At 41.4% G+C, this 17462-nt stretch overlaps 1 protein-coding gene across 1 annotated transcript in view; it reads left to right on the top strand.

Annotated features, from left to right (window-relative positions):
- Positions 1–2176: 2176 nt before the first annotated feature.
- The window catches only part of TMCC3 (transmembrane and coiled-coil domain family 3), a 74484-nt gene continuing 59198 nt past the window's right edge, over positions 2177–17462 (top strand). Inside the window, exon 1 of the mRNA XM_010561877.1 lies at positions 2177–2230. The gene's annotated coding sequence lies outside the window, so the exon portion shown is untranslated. The remainder of the gene's footprint in view (positions 2231–17462) is intronic.

Raw genomic sequence — 17462 nt, 5'->3', positions numbered from 1 at the left:
AGTTCCTGGCTTAGTTGAACTTTGTGACTTGAGTGAGTTGTTTCTGCCAAGACACGCCACAATGTTCATTAATTTTTAGCTACATCAAAGTTTGGGGCCAGGATGTACAACTTCTTTGAGGCAACATTTAGATGTATTGCATCCCCTCTGCCAACTTTTGTACTTAGCAGCCATGAGTCAGACCTTCCAAAGTAATGAGATGAAAAACAGTGACTTTTTTCTCTTTGCCCTCTATTTTATGAGTCGTCAGGTGACAGTCTTGACACTTTTTTAGCTTTTCTTTGTAATTACAAATTTACACTATTACAAAATATGAAAGCTGAGAATCTCACTTAGTTTTGTCATTCCAGGACTGGGAGCTTTGAGAAACTGTAAATGTCAGGAAATTTGGATAAAATCACGAGAGTTGACAGGGCTGTGGCAGGACAATAGAGCCCTTCCTCGGTCCTGCAGGAGGGCTTACGCGTCTCTCCCAGGGGTATCAAGGGATCAAAGTTTGTCAGGGGATCAAGGCCTCCTGACCTAAGAACCCAAGAGTACACAAGCCAGGAGTGACTGACAAGTAAACGACACCACGGATATACACATCAGGAGCATGGTCCCCTTGAAAGGGTTGTGTGGGACCCTAGCCACTGCTTGCCTCTATGTTGGCTGGCTGCGTATGGATGGGGAGTTAAGGAAACTACCTGCTTCTCAACTGTCCCAAATCCCTGTCAAAAATTGATTAATTGGCCCATGCGCAGCTGTAGCGTGGAGACAGCTGGTCTTCACGTACTTCTTCTGAGATACGTGCCATGACAACTCTTACTCTTGGTGTAGGAAAGGTCACGGTCTGACCTGACCTGTCTGTGACAGTGGCGTGGTGTTTATCTGCTCTTGTGGAAAAGAGAAGAGAAGAAAGTAATATCTGAATTTCCTCTCTGGTAGTGAGCGTAGGGATTTACTTGTTCTTCATAGAGAACTGTGCAACGTTAGGAAAACAGTGTTTACAAGACAGAGCTCCTGATGGCATTCAGAGCTGGTTTTCAACTGCTTGTCAAAGTGACTGCAGTCTGAGCTACCGGGGCACAAGAATAAATCCTAGAATTAGCAATTGCGGTTTGCAGTTGCACATTCTGACCCCTCAAGATTTTGTAGCTGCCTCCAGTAAGGAACTAAAAACACAGGGGTGCTGTTAATCTTGTATAATTCTTACGCAATGGCCAAATAGGAGAATGATTGGAGAAAATGTCAAGAGAGAAATTAGTCTTGCATTTCACAGAAATAAAATAGAAAGTTGTTATCTTTCTGAATTTCCATGTTTGCGTCACATCTGAAATTGATTATTTCCTAACATGATTTAAGTTGTGAATGTACTTCTCCGATTTTAAAAATCTCATTATTTTATCCCAAGGAAGATCTGTGCGTGATCTGAATGACACACATTTTGGGAGCTGCTTGTGTTCTGCTGAAAAGTCATTAGACTATGGATGAGGAATGGCATATGTTAGAAACTCAGCAATGTAATTATGTGCAAGAACTCTGCTACAGCCTTTGGTGATAAACTACAGTCTAGATCCAGTCCTTGAGAATCCCGGCAGTATACCTTATGAGTTACTTAGCCTGACTCACTGCTGAATCTCTTCTCTGTAGTCTAATGCTATGTGACATGCTCCCACGCTGTGGGAAATGTGAAGGCAGTGGCCAAAAGACCATGTGTGCGATGAAACCATTTCCTTTCAGTATTTGTATTACAGTTTCGCTTCCTTTTTTTGGATGTGTACAAGTGAAAAGTGTCAGCTTTGCATGCAGAACTCAGATGTACTCTTTTCAATCAGCCAGGCTAAGTCTTGGTGACATGTATTAAAAACCTAACCCCTAACAACCAAGTATCTGGTGATTTAGGCCTTTTGGTTATGATGTACACATGCTCTTTGGTCCATCCAGGCATGTGGAGTCCACAAGCTGTGTTCTGGAATTGGGGGAAGTTGAGAAATGAGGATTTAGAGCAAGATGTGTTGACTATACAGAAAGTTTGGTTTCCCCACCCCTGACGACACTTTCACTTCGTATCAGCTCTCTCACTTATGCACTATGTATACGCTGTTCCTGCAACTCTCCATCAGTGCTCGGCGTGCTAACAACCAGCTGCTGCGTGGCGCTTATGGAAGTGGGTTGGCTAGAGGGCGGGATGTCAAGGAGAGGAGGCACAAACCACACTCAGCCTGCAAAGAGAGCTTGAGAGGAAGAGGTGGGTCATTGTCTTCTGCTTCTGTTCTGTCAGATGTGTCTGCTCAGATGTGCCAGAAGATGCCTTTTTTTTTTTTTTTTCTAAATCTACTAGAGGGATAGAGCAATGAGAACTTTAATATTACCAAGAAACTGAGAAGATCTGGACCCGTGCTGAGATTTGCAGTAGGTACCATATTTAGCATATGCCCAGAGGAATTTTTGTGGTGAATTGTCTGTACATCTTACTGAACCCAGTAGAAATCCTGGGAGAAGATAATCTGATTTCAGAAGACTAAAGAATTTCAGAGGGAAAATGGGAGAATTGGGCAAAACAATGGGAGATCTATCAGGCTGAAGGAAGCCAGCTTTTTCTCAAAAAGTGAGGTATCTTTAGATAAAACCAGGAAGCCCATACCAAACCTGCTGCAGGTAACTGTTTATTTTTGGTGTTATAACTCACATGGATTGTTTTGAAAGTGGCTGGCAAAGTTATCTCTGTTCTCATGCCTCAGTCCAACTTAGTCACTGGTTACTAAGGTTGGTAAGAAGAATAGGACCTAACTTTTGTTGAAGTATTGAGGATCCCAGAAATGTTCTTTACTGGATTATTTTTAGCTATGCCAAACTGTCTTGAATGAACTAGCGTTCTGCATTCCCAGATGCACTTGTTATAAGTCAGGTCTTTGCCTTTTCTGAGCTTTAGTTAGCAAAATCTGTATTCTCTAAGTTTTGCTTAAAATTAGGTATAGCCAATGACATTTGTGAAACTGTTTTTTTTCTTGGAAAAAAAGTGGGATAATAATTAGCCATTTCTCCTTGTGTGTTTGATTTGTTCATGCAGAGTGCAAGCCAACCCTCCCTGAGGCTGCTTATTTTGCTAGAATGGCAAGTGCTCATCTATGGTCTTCATCAAGTGAAGACCTTGGGAAAAACTGGGATACTATGTTCAGGTGAAGGACACTGTTCCTCTTTGTCCCTGCACCTAATTTGAAGAATCCAGGCAGTTGGTAAGCTGGTAAGAACAGATGTTTTAGCAAAGCAGATTCCACTTAGGTCTAGAATAACTTACGTCTAAGTGTGCCATGGTGATCTAAGCTGGACAGGTGCTTTAGGTACGCTCAGAGCCTTCTTCCGCAGGTGACACTGGGCAGCTCGGGTGGCAAGTCTTCCTCTTGTACCGGCAACGCCTGGGCGTATGGGACAAAAGCAGCTGGAGATGGCGAGTGGGCCCGTGGGTTTGAGATGCTGGAGGAAACAACCTAGAAGAGGCTGAAGGCAAATTTAGCTGCTGTGGGACCCGCGGTGGCAGCCATTTGGCTGAAGAGTGGATTAGATAGGACTGGTTGAGGTAATCTTCCAGCTCCCCACAGATTTGCATCTATATTTGCCTTTTCTGTGGCAGTTCAGGTGAAGGAAACCCCTTTGTTCCTGTGGGAGTTTTGACACATGAGTGAGGAGCCTTACCGGTGCCCTGCTTGCAAAAGACTACTTTGGAGACTTGTGGGAAGTCTCCAGCCTTCTGCAGATCAGCTAAAATGTATCGGTCTGTTTATTTCTGCCTTTCCTAATCTCTTTGTTTTTACCAGACAAGAGCCCAAGTCACAGGCTCAAAGACTTGCAGCTGAATTTTGTCATTGACTCATCACATGCCTATTGGTAAGCCATCTGCAAATAAGATAATCGTCTGTAATTTGGGGTGTCTCATCTAAAGACGTCAATTTCCATTACTAAAAAATGAGACTAATGCATATAACGCAAGGATATTGTGTAGAATAACTCACTGTATCTAACTATTGAAGAGCTCTTTGCAGGTGTAGAGTGCTTGTTAATGGCTAATTAGTGTTATTTAACTGTACTTCCAGCCATTAAAACACCACTGTCCCAAATGAAAGCAAATCAAGCTTTTATTCTAACCTGTACATAGAGAATAATTTTTCCAGCCATAACTGTGTGTAACTTGCCATTTGCTCTCATCTAATCCACTTATTAGCTCTTGATGGTGAACTGAGTTCAATCTCATCTGACTCAGTAGCTCAGATGTTCCTAGACTTCATCCTGAAAACTTCTGCATGCAGTTAACACATTAAATCCCCATTTTGTTTAACAGAGAAATTGTCGCATTTCAAGCAGTTGAAGGTTGAGAACCCTACTCAATAAGCAGGGGTGCAGGTTAAAAAATCAGTATATGCCACACGCAGCAGGAGGCTTTTTAGACTGGTAGAAAAGGGACGTGATAGACTGACTGCTGGGTGGTAGCTCACCCATTGCAGGTATCACAAAGCCGCAGAGAGCCTTTCTCTGAAGACGGTATCTGCTTTGTCAGTTCAGATATACCCCAAAATGGCACGTGCTTCATCTCTGTATATACCAAGACACAATGAAATACGATAACACAGGATTTTCTTTCTTCTTGGTTTCACTGGGTGGAGACAAGTTCCTTATTCATTTGCGCAGAACAAGTGTCAGAGCAGGCTGTGGAAAGTAGCACAAAAATGCCGATCGTTATCTTTAATTTCACTGTGATGTTTATTACTGTGTTTCACAAAAGTGATTTCCTTTATGAGGCAATTTCATGCCTTGCTGCTTCCTAATGCATCTTGCTGCTACCATCAAATGTACAATTTAGAAGACTTTTCCACAGAATCCTTTTCAGTTCCCAAATTTTAAAATATTCAATATACTCCAGCGTGATTGTCATTAGGCTTTAGAATCTATAGCTCTACCGTGTTTACTTTTAAATTTCATTTTCTAGAAATACTCAATTACTCACAGCAACATGTGATTGATGATATTTCTGCAGCCTGGTGGAATCCAGTTACTTGGTTCAGCAAAAGTTCACTTTTCGAGGGGTCACAAGGGGAACATGTTATCCTGGAAGCAGTTTTGGGCAGTTTCCCATTTCCTCCTCCTTGCACATACTTCCTTGTTTCAGCATTTGTTACGCTGTGCTGAAATCCTGTCTCTACGAGCTTGATTCCTGCTCCAGGTGGATGGCGTATTCTCATTTATACCCTTTCAGGTGTTGTGGCTGAACTTGCCTTCTAAGCAAGACGGCAGAGGCTTGACCTAGAGCTCTTTGAAATCAACCTTTCTATTTACTCATTGGGCTTTATACTGAGTTAACAGCATACCCCAGTCAATTGCAAAAGCAGCACAGCCCTTTCCCCAACTTGCCCTGCCCAAAGCCCGGCACGGAGCAGATCGTCATCATTTCTTTCATCCTTCTGCCAGTTTTTTTTTTTCAGTTCAGCCTGAGTGTCTGCTGTCTGGTGTTTCTGCCATGGGATGTATGTTTTAGAGTAAACAAGGTTTGTTTTAATTTCTCCAAGATAAATCACCTGTAAAAAAAAAAAAAAATCGTCGCTTGAAAAAGCTAATTGCACTTAGTCAATCTAAAGCTTACCATTTAGTGTGTCTCATTCCAGAGCTGGAGGCATGTATCTGAGCCCCTTGCTCTGCTCTCATGTCAAAGGCTGTTCCTAATGAGTGCTGCTGGAAACGAGTACCTGCTCTGTCAGGGCCAGCAAAGCAAAGTTAGGGGCCACGGGACTAACCCCATCCAAGGGAGCTCTTCTGCTCCAGGCTACAGAAAGGAGCATGCTTGCTGCACCATCTGAACTGCAGGTGGGCCAGGAAAATAAAAAGGAATCAATCAGATGTGCCTGAAGCTAAGTGTGTCGTTTATTTAGCGGTGTGAAGTTTGTATTCATGCGGAAGCAGGAATGGTGCACGAGAGGGAGAGCGAAAGAAAACTTCACGATTATTGGAAAACAAAAAGTTAAAAACCTGTATGTTCAGATCTGATGCTTGTCAGATTTCTTAGTAGTTCTGAATGATGATGATGAATGGAAAGCTAGAACCCCCTGAACCTAAACATCCTTGTACTGTAGTTAGTCCTGCTGGATGTACATGTAAATCCAACAAAAGAACTGTGTTCACAGATGAAAACATACCTGTGTAAATCCTCTCACCCCTTCCTGCCTACCTTGCCCACCTTGAACTTCTAACTAGGAGGAATCAGGAAAGGAAGCTATGTTGAGTCTGCAGTAAAATTTGGCCATGTGCATGTGATGTAAGTATATATCATGCCAGACAACAGCTGTATTATGTCACCCTGGTTAAAAAATGGACTGCTGTATCAATAAGCTACTGCCTATCATGATGTCAGTCTGCACAATGCCATTGGTTTGGCAGGCTTTTAAGTAAAAGAATTATAACCTCTTTCCTTTTGATCACTTTATTAAATCCAGATTGATCTTTCATCCAAAATGTCAAGGAATCTGCCAGCAGCTTAGCAATTAATGAGAATAATGACCTGCTATAAAATGAACAACGGTGAATTAAAAGTACAGGTCATGTCTGCATTTGCCAACAAGACACAGCTAACTTTTTTTTCAGCTGTTCCTAATTCTCATCTTTAAAAAAAGACAGAGATACTACAGAGAGTCTGTTGATTGCAGTTGAACTCAGTTTCCTATTTGAGTGCTCAAAGATTTTGGCTCACAAATAGGGACAGCTTATGCTAAGTCTGCTGCAGCAATTCTGGTCCCGAGCTTTTCACTCTGCTCTTCTCCAAAGATTTCTGCCCCTGCTGCTGGGATTGCTCAGCTAATCATAAAGCAGTTGCAGATCTGCTTAAATCATAGCTGGATGCACTGGGAAAGACCAAAATTGATGCCAGTTTATGTTAATATGCCAGAATGATACAGCATCTACTTCACCAGAAGCTGAGCTGGTCCTGTGAGGAGGGAGGAGACATCTAAAATGGGCAGATTGTTGGGACAGAAAATTCTTCTAAGCTTTCCTAAGCTCATCTATATCTACCAATGAGTCAGAGCTTTAATTCCCTTTGAATTAAACAGATCAACTCCGAGAGAGTTTTGTACTTGAGTATTTTTAAGACACCAGCCCTTAAATTCTTAAGTTATTTTGATGGTAGGACTGAAGCTCCTGAATCACTTAGACTTTGCAGTGTTTTACCAAAAATACTATAATTCCATTTAAAAGTTCATACAACTCAGACACTATCTGTAAAAAATATTCTTGATCAAAAAAAAGCGCATACTCTAAGCAAATGTACTGTTTCTTGTTCACATTTATAATTAAAAGGGTTTTATTTTAAAGGTTAAATGTTTTACATTTTTGGCCAAACGTGGAAGTGAAACTGTGTTGCATTTTAGCGTAAATTTTAGCAGCACTTCTGCTTTCCTTTCATGTTGACATAGGCCATGTTGGTAAGATTTTGTCCGCGTAAAAGATAAGAAACATCCTTACTATAGTACCGGGTAAGATGGGTGAAAGTGTAACTGAAGTCAGAGGCAAAGCTCTCGCTTAGTTTAGTGAAATCAGGGTTTTCTTAGTGTGTTTAAGAATACATTAGTGCTTTGTAAAAGGTCTTGTTCCTTCCCTTAGAATGAAACACCAGGATCTCCTAAGTACGAGAGCAAAAAGAGTCACTGTACTAGCAAAAGCCTCTAAACACCATTAGAGACATTATGGCTTGAACAATGTGGTTTTATTTGCTTGGATTATTCAGCATGTGAAGATACATCAGTTGTTTCTCATATATGTATTAATACCAAAGCCACAACTAATCTTTGTCAGGTCCTGCGTGGGAGAACCTTAGAGTCCTTGCATGCAAGTCCCAGCTTCTTGCTTGGCCTCCAAGAGGGCATGTCAAAAGGACTTTTTCACTTCTTTTTGAAACACCGGGCCTTTTCTGATCGTCCATGCTGTCTTCTCAGAGCATTGTCAGCGTGGCCATCAGCTCCCAGCCCTGCCCTCCCCATCCCTCGCTCCTGCCGGTCGCGTGGTCCCTCTCGTGCGGCGTGGAGGATGCAAACGCGTCTCTTCTAACGCACGGTGGGCGTCTGGGTCAGCGCCTTCCTACCTGTTCAGAAAGATGTACCGTCATTTCTCAAACGAGTGTTATTTTCTAGGGATAAACCGGCCGATAGCTGTTTTGGCTGTAATGCTGCTCCCACTTCAGCTGGGCCGTTGTCCCAGCGGTGAGGTTTGCAGTGGTTTGTGAGCATCTTCTGATTGCAGACGGGTGCTTTTCGCGCTGCTGATGTCTGTTCAAACGCCGTGTGTTTTGTGCTCTGAGACGTTTCCTGGCCACTCAGTTGAAATTTCTGGTTAATTAGGTATCGTCAGGTTGAAATGTAGTTAATTACAAAAACAGAGGTAATTGCTTCAGGGATGATGCTTGCATATATAATTTTTTCCTGTTGGGGTTTTTTCCCCCTAATTCTACAGCTGAAAAACAGCCTGGTTTTTGTTTGGCTGTAGAAAGACCCCATACAAAGAGGAGAGACAGCTAGAACTCAATTGTGCACAAAATGTTGTTGAATGAAAGTGTGAGAAAATGAGGAAAAGGAAATAGTTTTTTCACTACCTCTTTGAAATCTAGTAAAGGGGCCTGAGCCTGGTAAAGTTCAAACTTGGCCATTTACGTTAAAAGTAGAACATTGAAAAACATTTACTTCTAGCAGGAAATTTCTGTAATTTCTCTTTATATAGCGTGAACCTGCTTCTCCGGAACAGATAGGCTTTTGGTGATGTCTGGGGTAGTGATATACATACACCTATTTTGTACCTTATTGCAATGGAGCTTCACATCCATTTGGGTTTATCTGGTATGTGGTATTTAAGTGGTGGTTGTGTTTCATTTATCAGCTCATAGTTTTTTCTGCACATAAACACGGCAAAAGGCATGCCAAAAGAAATATCTGCATTTAGATTGAAATGATCCATTAATATGAAGGACCAAGATATATCAACATCATTTGTATTCTGTATACATGCATATGCTAAATAATTTTGTTTTCAGAGTGGATATATTATGGCTTTCTGACTCTGAAATAATTACAAGCCTCAGCTGTAGCTGAAGTATTAGTCACAGTGATTTAGCTCTGCCGGTAATGTTGTGAATATATAGACTATTAATATGGTGTGGGGCAGCAATGGTGAAGATGAATCTGTGGCTGCACTGAGTATTCACCTTTCCAGACAGCAACACTCATCTCTCAGTCAGTACTTGCACCCATCCATCTGTGTAACACTGGGAAACACTCATAAAATCAGATCCTTGTTTTCAGTAAAAAACTTTTTTTTTTTTTTTTTTTAATTAAGACCATTTTATTATTTAGTTTTCCAAGAGCTTGTGTACCAGTTCCCATACCCACCCTCACATGCCCTGGTGTCTCAGTGCTCTCAACACTTTTCAGTACTGCGCTTGGTAAGACCAAAATGTGCCAAAAGCAGCTTATTTTATTATTCTGACTATACTATTTTGCTAATATTTTGGTTTCTTCAGCTTTTCTCAAAATGGCTAGCGCTTACAGCTTCTTTTATTTTCCAGTGATATTTGCAGATACTGAGCATATCTGGAAATTACCGTGCGAGTAACTAAATAGGAATTCAAATAAGCTTAAGTACTTCATTTGGAAACATTTGCGATTGACTTATTAGTAGACGATGATCAATCTGAGCAACAAGTGTGGTAGTCACCACTAAAAATTATGATTAAATTACCTTTTTCTTAAAAAAAAAAAAAAGTATCTTTCCAAATAAAGAGAAAAAAGTTGCAAGTGTAGAGAGGTTGCTCAGAAGACACTCTGCACTGCCCAGGCGTACATTACCTTCAAAAGACGAAGGCTATTGCTCCCCCTCTTAGACAAGGCAGCAAGGACAGACAACCGCATCCTTGCCATGCACGTTGCATTCTCAGCTGCAGCTTGGGGTTACCAAACCCACTAATTCCTCATTCAGCAGAGACCCAAGCTACCTTCGGCTGTAGGATTTTTGCTGCCCCAGATGAACCTGAACACTGGTTTGCTTCACTGCCTGGGGTGTACCATCGAGCATGTCCTCTACAGGTCTTTCCTGTTTGCAGAAACTATCTAACTACTAAGATAGTGTCTGATCATACAAAACAGGTCTTTTTTTGTCTGACTAAACAGAATTTATATCTTTAGCCTTTCTGCCACTGAATTTTTTAACGTTTTTCTTCATTCAAGTGAGTAGCAGTTTACTGAATCTTACAGTAGATGTTCAGTTGTAGCTTGTACCCAGAGAGCTGATGACGCTACATCTTCAGTGAATTACATGGTAACGATTGAATTTATTGGAGTATAGTGCCAAGACAGCATGTTTCACTGCATTATTTTTTGCAGTGAAGGAAGAGAAGAATACCTGTAGGTGGCAATCATATGGAAGCTGTAGCCACACGCCATTGTGGCTTTTTAATTAGTAGGTTACCATCAAGTTAATTTTCAAGTTAGCTTTCTGCAATTCCAATTCAATAAGCTGCTTTACTGATGCTGAAGGCCAGGGCAGTGTGGTCCCTAATGTCTGACTGCAAATCTAAGGTCCAAATTCTCCACGCTGCTGGCACTGTCTGGCTTAGGCAAATTCATGGATGGCTTGAGAAATTTTGTTTCAATGTTTACCGATCTATCTACCCATTTATTTATTCATTTTCAACCAGTGAGTGCTGACATGGATTTTTAATGACAGCACTGAGAGAAGTATGATATTTTTATCACTAGCATTATTTTGATACACGGTACAAAAAGCTACAATAATAGAGCTACAAATTACAGAATTATCTCAGTGAACTGAAAAGAAAAAAGATTGTGTGTACCCAAAATAAAAAAATAACACTGTCCATGGATGAAGCCCAATGCGGTCGCTCTTTCAAGATGAACTCGTGGTGCCGATGGGTAACATCAGGGCCTGGGGAGCATAGCGGTACCTGTGCAGCTTTGAGGGCAGCCAAGGGAGAAGGTCTGCCCTGAGCATGACCAGCAGCACAAGGGACCTTGTCAGGGTTACCAGTTGATGGGCTGGCTGGTGCACTCTGGGTTTCAGCTCCGCTCAGGACAGACCTCAGACATCTCATACGTGGGCTGCCATCACCTGGGACTGCTACAAAATACTCTGGGAGTGTGGCTGGCTCCAGGTCTGCCGGCCTCAGAGCCACACATCAGCTCTTTACACTGCATTCAGGGGGTTGCATGACGCCTTTCACAAAGTGCTTCTTGAGTAGGAACACAGCTAAAGCGTCAGAAGTTACTAATTCAGTTGGTCATTGCACTATGATGCACTGGATTTATCACGGCAGTGGTTAAAGACCAACTAGGATTACAGAAGTATTGCAAACAACTGCAAAGGTACAAAGTAAGAAACACTTCTTAATTTACAGTCTATATCAGTATTTCTTCTGCATCGTTATTACTTGGTAGGTTATTTAAATGCCTACTGAAAATTAAGATCTTACTTTGACACAAATAGTTTGCATTAGATGAAGCAGTACTAACTGAATAGAAAAATCTAAGTTCTATTTATGGCCCATTATCTGTGGTGGCATTTTTATTAAATTCCACAAAATGGGGAAGTGACACATCCACTCAGAATTCTAGTTGCCACTAGAATAATTGTTTGTCCAGAATATTATTTTCTGGGGGAGTCTAATTTATGCATTCCAAGTACTTTGCTGGCTGATAGTAGTTCAAAATAAAGAACGTTTTTCTGTAGAAATTTAATCATTACCTTCAGCTGTGAATGCCCATTGCTTGGAGAAAATTGTCCCTGTAATTGTGCTACCATTTTAACTGGCGTTTTAATTAAGGCTCTTCTGCTTATCAGTGTAAAACCAGGGACCGTTTGTTGTGCACCTGAATCCACTGACTAAAATGAACAAGTTGGAGAAATAAACTCCATGTAAAATGTTGGAGAGTTATTTGAAATAATGAAATAATTGCAAGTGCCAAACTAACACGTGAAATCAAAGCAAAAGAGAGGAAGCCTGTTGTGACTTTGGGAGCAGCAGGTGAGGTGGTGACTCTGTGACCTACTTTGCTGTGCAGATTTATTGGTATTAGTCATCCTAGTAGCCAAAACCCAAGATCTGTTGTTACCCGGATGCTTGTAAAGGAAAGTCCGTGATGGTGGTTTCAAGCACAGCTGTGATTTTTCTCTCTGTGATTCACTATACCTGACTAGACTTGTTGTCCTAGAAGGTTAGCATGTTGTTCTCCTTGACATATTTTATCCCTCTTTTTTCAATTCTTTTTGCTCTGCAGCTTCAAATAGTCCAGGCCTTTAAGAAAACATTTATGGCAGTGGAATTCAGCAGTCAAATATCAGGAAAAATATAGCTAAGACTAAGCTCGCAACTGGCATGTGTAAGTCTTGTATTTAATTATTGATCCTAAATTATTTGAACTACCTTGTGCCATATGCCTGCCGCCTTGGCAGAGTTCAGCTTTGTGAAGGAACAGTGTTACAGCCTCCAAAGGTTAAGAAAAACAAGCAGCCAACACACCTTAGAGAAATTTTGTAACACTAGTGGTGGGTGGAAACAACGTTAAAAACCTTTCTGTGAACTGCAGATCAGATACATGTTTCTGTTCTCAGGGCTGGGAACTCAGTTAAAGACTGATGACCTCAGCTGAACTTAATTATCTTATTGTATAATGATCATAAAAAAGGGAGAGGCTTAGAAATACTGCCTTCGCTGTCCTTGTATAAATGCTGGGCAAAGAATTTCTGGGTAATGCTGAAGTTGACTTTTTTGTGTGTATGAGCATGCTGTGCTCTGTGTTTGTGGGGTTTTTAATAAGATCTTTTAAAAAGATTGTGAGAGAATTTAAAGCTTGACTTGATTACGCAGGTTGCTTAACTGCTGAGGAACCTGGGGGCCACCCAACCCGTGATAATTGTGCCAGGCAGTATAGGTAAATGGTTTACAGACCAGCAGTAATGTTCTGAAAATACATTGCAGCTTCTCGGTTTTACAGCATGGGCAGATCCTATGCATAAGCTACAGGGTTCATACGGGATTTCAGAACATCTTCTGGCAAGTTACAGACTTCTGTGTTTCCTATGCTGCCGTTTTCCAGCTCACCATTGTCCTGTCTTGCAACAGCCCTCAGAGAGATGGTCCATCCTGGGCTGTGGTGGTAACAGGACCGGAGAAAAGCCCACCTGGAGGTATTGCCTCCCTCTCTCTCCGTGATGAACATCTGTCTTTTCCCTTGCTCCAGGTTACCAAAGGGAAGCGTCAGGGGATGACGTTACATCTGTTGCTCTGAAAAAATGCAAGCGTATAGCCACTGCTCCAGTTTTCTCAGTCTCCTCCCTTGCTTTTCCCAGACTGCTGCTTCCTCCCCTGCGCTATTCCGTGTCCTATCACTTTCTCCTCCCCGTTCAGCCAGATGATGGTGCAACGCATGGGTCAAAAATAAGTCTTTTGAATGAGAAGCATGTTTACAGCAGCAGCAGACAAGGGAAACAAAAGTCAATAGAAATGGTTTTCTGGTTCACAGTTTCATTAATGTCTTCAGCTTTAAAGGGATTTGAGATACTCGTGAGGTAAATGACCTGTTGCAGGCTACACAGACATTTCAAGTTACATAAAAATTTTAAGGCATAATAAAGTGTTCATGCATACTCCTGCTCCTGGGGATTTGAAAGGTTACTGCAGATTTCCTTTCCTGTTGCTGTGCATTTTATTTTCATTCTTGGGAAGCACAGATGAAGGCGAAGGTAGCAGCTGTTTTGGGAGGCTGCCCATGAAGCAGAAAAGTTTTGTCAAAGTGTTTTAGGTACCTTCTTCCATTCTTGTTCCATCCTGCACAAGAGCAGATGCCGAGTACCACGTGCTCTCCTATTTTCTCAGTCAGCTTCTTACATAGGATTCGCCTCTGCTTCTTGTGTAAAGACCTCCCAGTAAGCCTCAGCCACTGAGTCAGTTCCCCTGTCCCCATGCCCATCTCCATTTTGTAAAAATGCGCCTGGAGAAGGTTTACAAAATTGTATGTGCCCCTATAACTTCCCATGACAGTCCCCGGGGTCCTGTACAAGCAGTGTAACATCTGAAAAATATTTGAAGAACATAGCAACAGAATGATGGAGTACTGATGGCCGCCCTCTTTTCCTCCCCAGATGAACTGGTGCAACTCAGTCCTTGCTGGTTATTTATCCAGGGTAACTGGCATTAGTAAATAAGGCCACAGGCAGATTTTAACAGAAAAAAATAGCTTAAGAATTTACCATATCATCTCAGCAGAGGCAACAATATCTCTTGGCAGAGTTTCCACCCACCCCATGAGTGGATGGAGCAGGACACGTGCCTGCACATCAGCTCCTCGAGGACACGGTGGGTGACATCTGCCACCCCAGCCCCCTCCTCCTCTGCTCTTGCTGGAGGAAGGATCAGATGTGTAACTCCACAGCAAATGAAGCAATGTAGGACTGAAAGAAAGTCCTCACTGTCCTCTGCCTGGGACAAGAAAACACTGTTTTTGCTGGAGCTGCGGATAAAACATGTGCCGTGCACGCTGGTTTTATTTTTTTAGGCTTCCAGTTACGTGATACATTTAAAGATGAATGTTGACAAATACAAGGAGATTTTTACATTGAGTTTGCTTACCTCAGGGCAAATTTAAAACATGGTACTGCTGGATTACAGCATGCCAACAGATGTGGTGGATTGTTTCAGGCAAGCTTTCATGTGTCCTGCAGTATCACCTACGCAGCAGATTGCTAAGCTTTGTTGCTGTGCTTAGTATCAGTTACAACTTTCTCAGTGCCCATGTGCTTTTAACTTCCCTTGAAAACTGGCTGCTGCTGCAAAATAACCCAATTTCTGTTATTATAACATTTAAGTGACATAGCGTGGTCAAAACAAACCATCTGTGCTGACAAGGATTGCCATCAGTACACAGCTGAGGCATCAGCCTTCTGCAGAAGAGACCCAGTTAACAACATCTATCTTCCTTACGATCTATTTCAAATTCATCTAACACATCCATCCACTGTCTTCCATCTTTCAGAGAGGCTGACAGAAATGAGATTGGTTGGAAACTGTCTGAGAGGTGAAATTCATTCTTTGCTCATGACAATACCCCTGATGCATAGAGAGCTCAAGAGGTTCTGTTCTGGGAACATTGTCGTCTGATTTGCTTAACAGTATCACTTAGGTATACTTGTTTGTGTTATATTAAAGCACAACTGCTATAAACAATTTTTATATATATATAAATATCCTTCAGACTGATATTTGAAAGATCCCTGTATGTATCAAGTCTTTCAAGTAAGCCACAAAATCAAAGGATGCAGAAAGATCAAGGTTGAATATTAATGAAAGGTTGCAGCAGGAGGCCTTTCAAACTCCCTGTTTAGCAGTGTTAGTGCTGTGGCCGTTTCTGAAAGTTAACTCTGGGTTTTCTTCTGTTCTTTTGTTAGCACCTCACCTTGATACTCTCCAGATCTCTTTTAAGGAAAGACAGATTACAAACAAAGTGAAAAGACCAAGTAGATTATCCAGGGAAAGTTAAGTTTTAGTAAATGATGCATGTACTATAGCCCTGAGTGATGGATAATTCGGTAAAATATCAGTGTGCCTTTGAAATAACCTTACGGAAGAGCCATGGGTCATAAAATAAGTCAGTAACTTGTATGTGCACATTTCTAAAATCTCGAAAATAGTTTCCATGTTCTCTCTCAGGTGCCACATGATCTGACAAGGTCAGCATATCCTTCAAAGGACTTGCATAAATACATCAGTGTCTTTGCAAAACTATGTGAAATTCAAAGTCCAAAGAATTAGTCCTGGGTATCCATTGCAGCAGGTTATCTAACCTACGTGGTAAATTCTGCCACAGCTGCTCCAGAGACGGATGCTGACCAGTGCTGACAGCATGATCTACAAGGTCTAACTAAATTGTGATGTCTGGTGTAGGAATCCCCATTTGTCTAAGCAGCAGCACTATATGCTGATCAAATCCTTGATGATCAAAATCAGTTTAATTACTTTCATTAGATTTGAATCAGAGAGGTAACATACATTCAGAAACCTAGATACATACTTCTGCGATTTCTTACGGGGAACAAACTGTCATCATGTATGTTTTTTATGACTCATTCAGTTAAATCCTTGAATTTCTGATTCAAGAAATTATGCTATTGCATATTCTTTCTTTTATATATATGTATATATGTGTCTAAATATATGTATTTATGTATATAAATATAATTTATGTATATAAATTCTAGCTTGAAATAGCTAGACACACACAAGTGTGACTGAAGGCTCCATATCCAACATTCAAAGGCATCCAAGTGCCACAGAATTTGTGGTGGAAAGAATTTCAAATTTACTAGTGGCGGAAAGCAAGATTTTATTGCACACCTACAGGAGGACTGTAGTAAACTACAGACGCTGATGCTGCATCTTATTTGAATGGTTCTGCAGAAGATGAGAACTCGCTCATTCCACTTACAGGACTGATTTTTTCTTGTCTTTAATGGCTGTCTACAATTTATTGAACTAAAACCCATTGGCAATAACAAAAGAGATTCGGGAGGGTCCTCAGCTGTTGAAAATTGGTAACGTTCACAGAAGTCAGAAGGTTTGTCCCAGTTTCATGACATTTTAAAAATCTGTTGCAAGAATTAATTACTAAAAATCAGCTCAGAAACCCCTCTAATCAACCTGTAACATGCAGAACAAGTGCACTTATTTTTTTCTTCTTGGGGTAAAAATGTACCAAGACTGGTACATCCTTTTTCAAAGAAACTGTTAACTTTCCTCCCACTGCCCTGGTTTACTATTTACTGTCCATCCAACACAGTGCCCAGCTGACAAGCGCTCAGGCTTTTGGCAGAGTGAAGTCCAGAAGGCATGAGATGTGTGTTCCCCTTACACACCGCGCAGTGCCACGTGGAAACTGCTTGCTCTGCCTCTAAAATACCGTAAGCACTGGGGAGGCATAAATTAATAATGTGTGTTTATACATATGCATGTCCGTAGAATACCTAATGAACAAAGAGAAGGTAGCTTGAGCAGTATATTTTTAGCCTCAAAGTTTTCTGTCTAGGTTTTTCTTATTTCTGAGATTACAGGGCACTATGAAAGCATGTTGAAAATAGGGATTCGTTTGCTGGAAGTGTCATTCACAGCTGCTGAGGAATATTGGAAAACTAGGGGAGGGGGAAAAGCTCATGTGCATGTGTTTACCAATGCACATTTGTATGTGCATGGATCTAGAAGTTACAAAAGGAAACAAGAGGTCTGTGTCAAGAAGTTTTGGGGGGAATCAAGTCAGAAAGAGGTTTGTCACAGTGCAAACAAATTGCAGGGAGTTTAGCTCCGTGCATGCGAAGAGGAGATAAAAAGTTATCCATAAATAGAAAACAGACCTTGGCGGGGGGGGGGGGGGGGAGACCCGGCGGCTGGGGGG

This window comes from Haliaeetus leucocephalus, unplaced genomic scaffold, assembly GCF_000737465.1.
Source record: "Haliaeetus leucocephalus isolate CR32 unplaced genomic scaffold, Haliaeetus_leucocephalus-4.0 Scaffold151, whole genome shotgun sequence".
NCBI classification, from domain to species: Eukaryota; Metazoa; Chordata; class Aves; order Accipitriformes; family Accipitridae; genus Haliaeetus; species Haliaeetus leucocephalus.
This window is presented reverse-complemented; position numbering and strand designations above follow the sequence as displayed.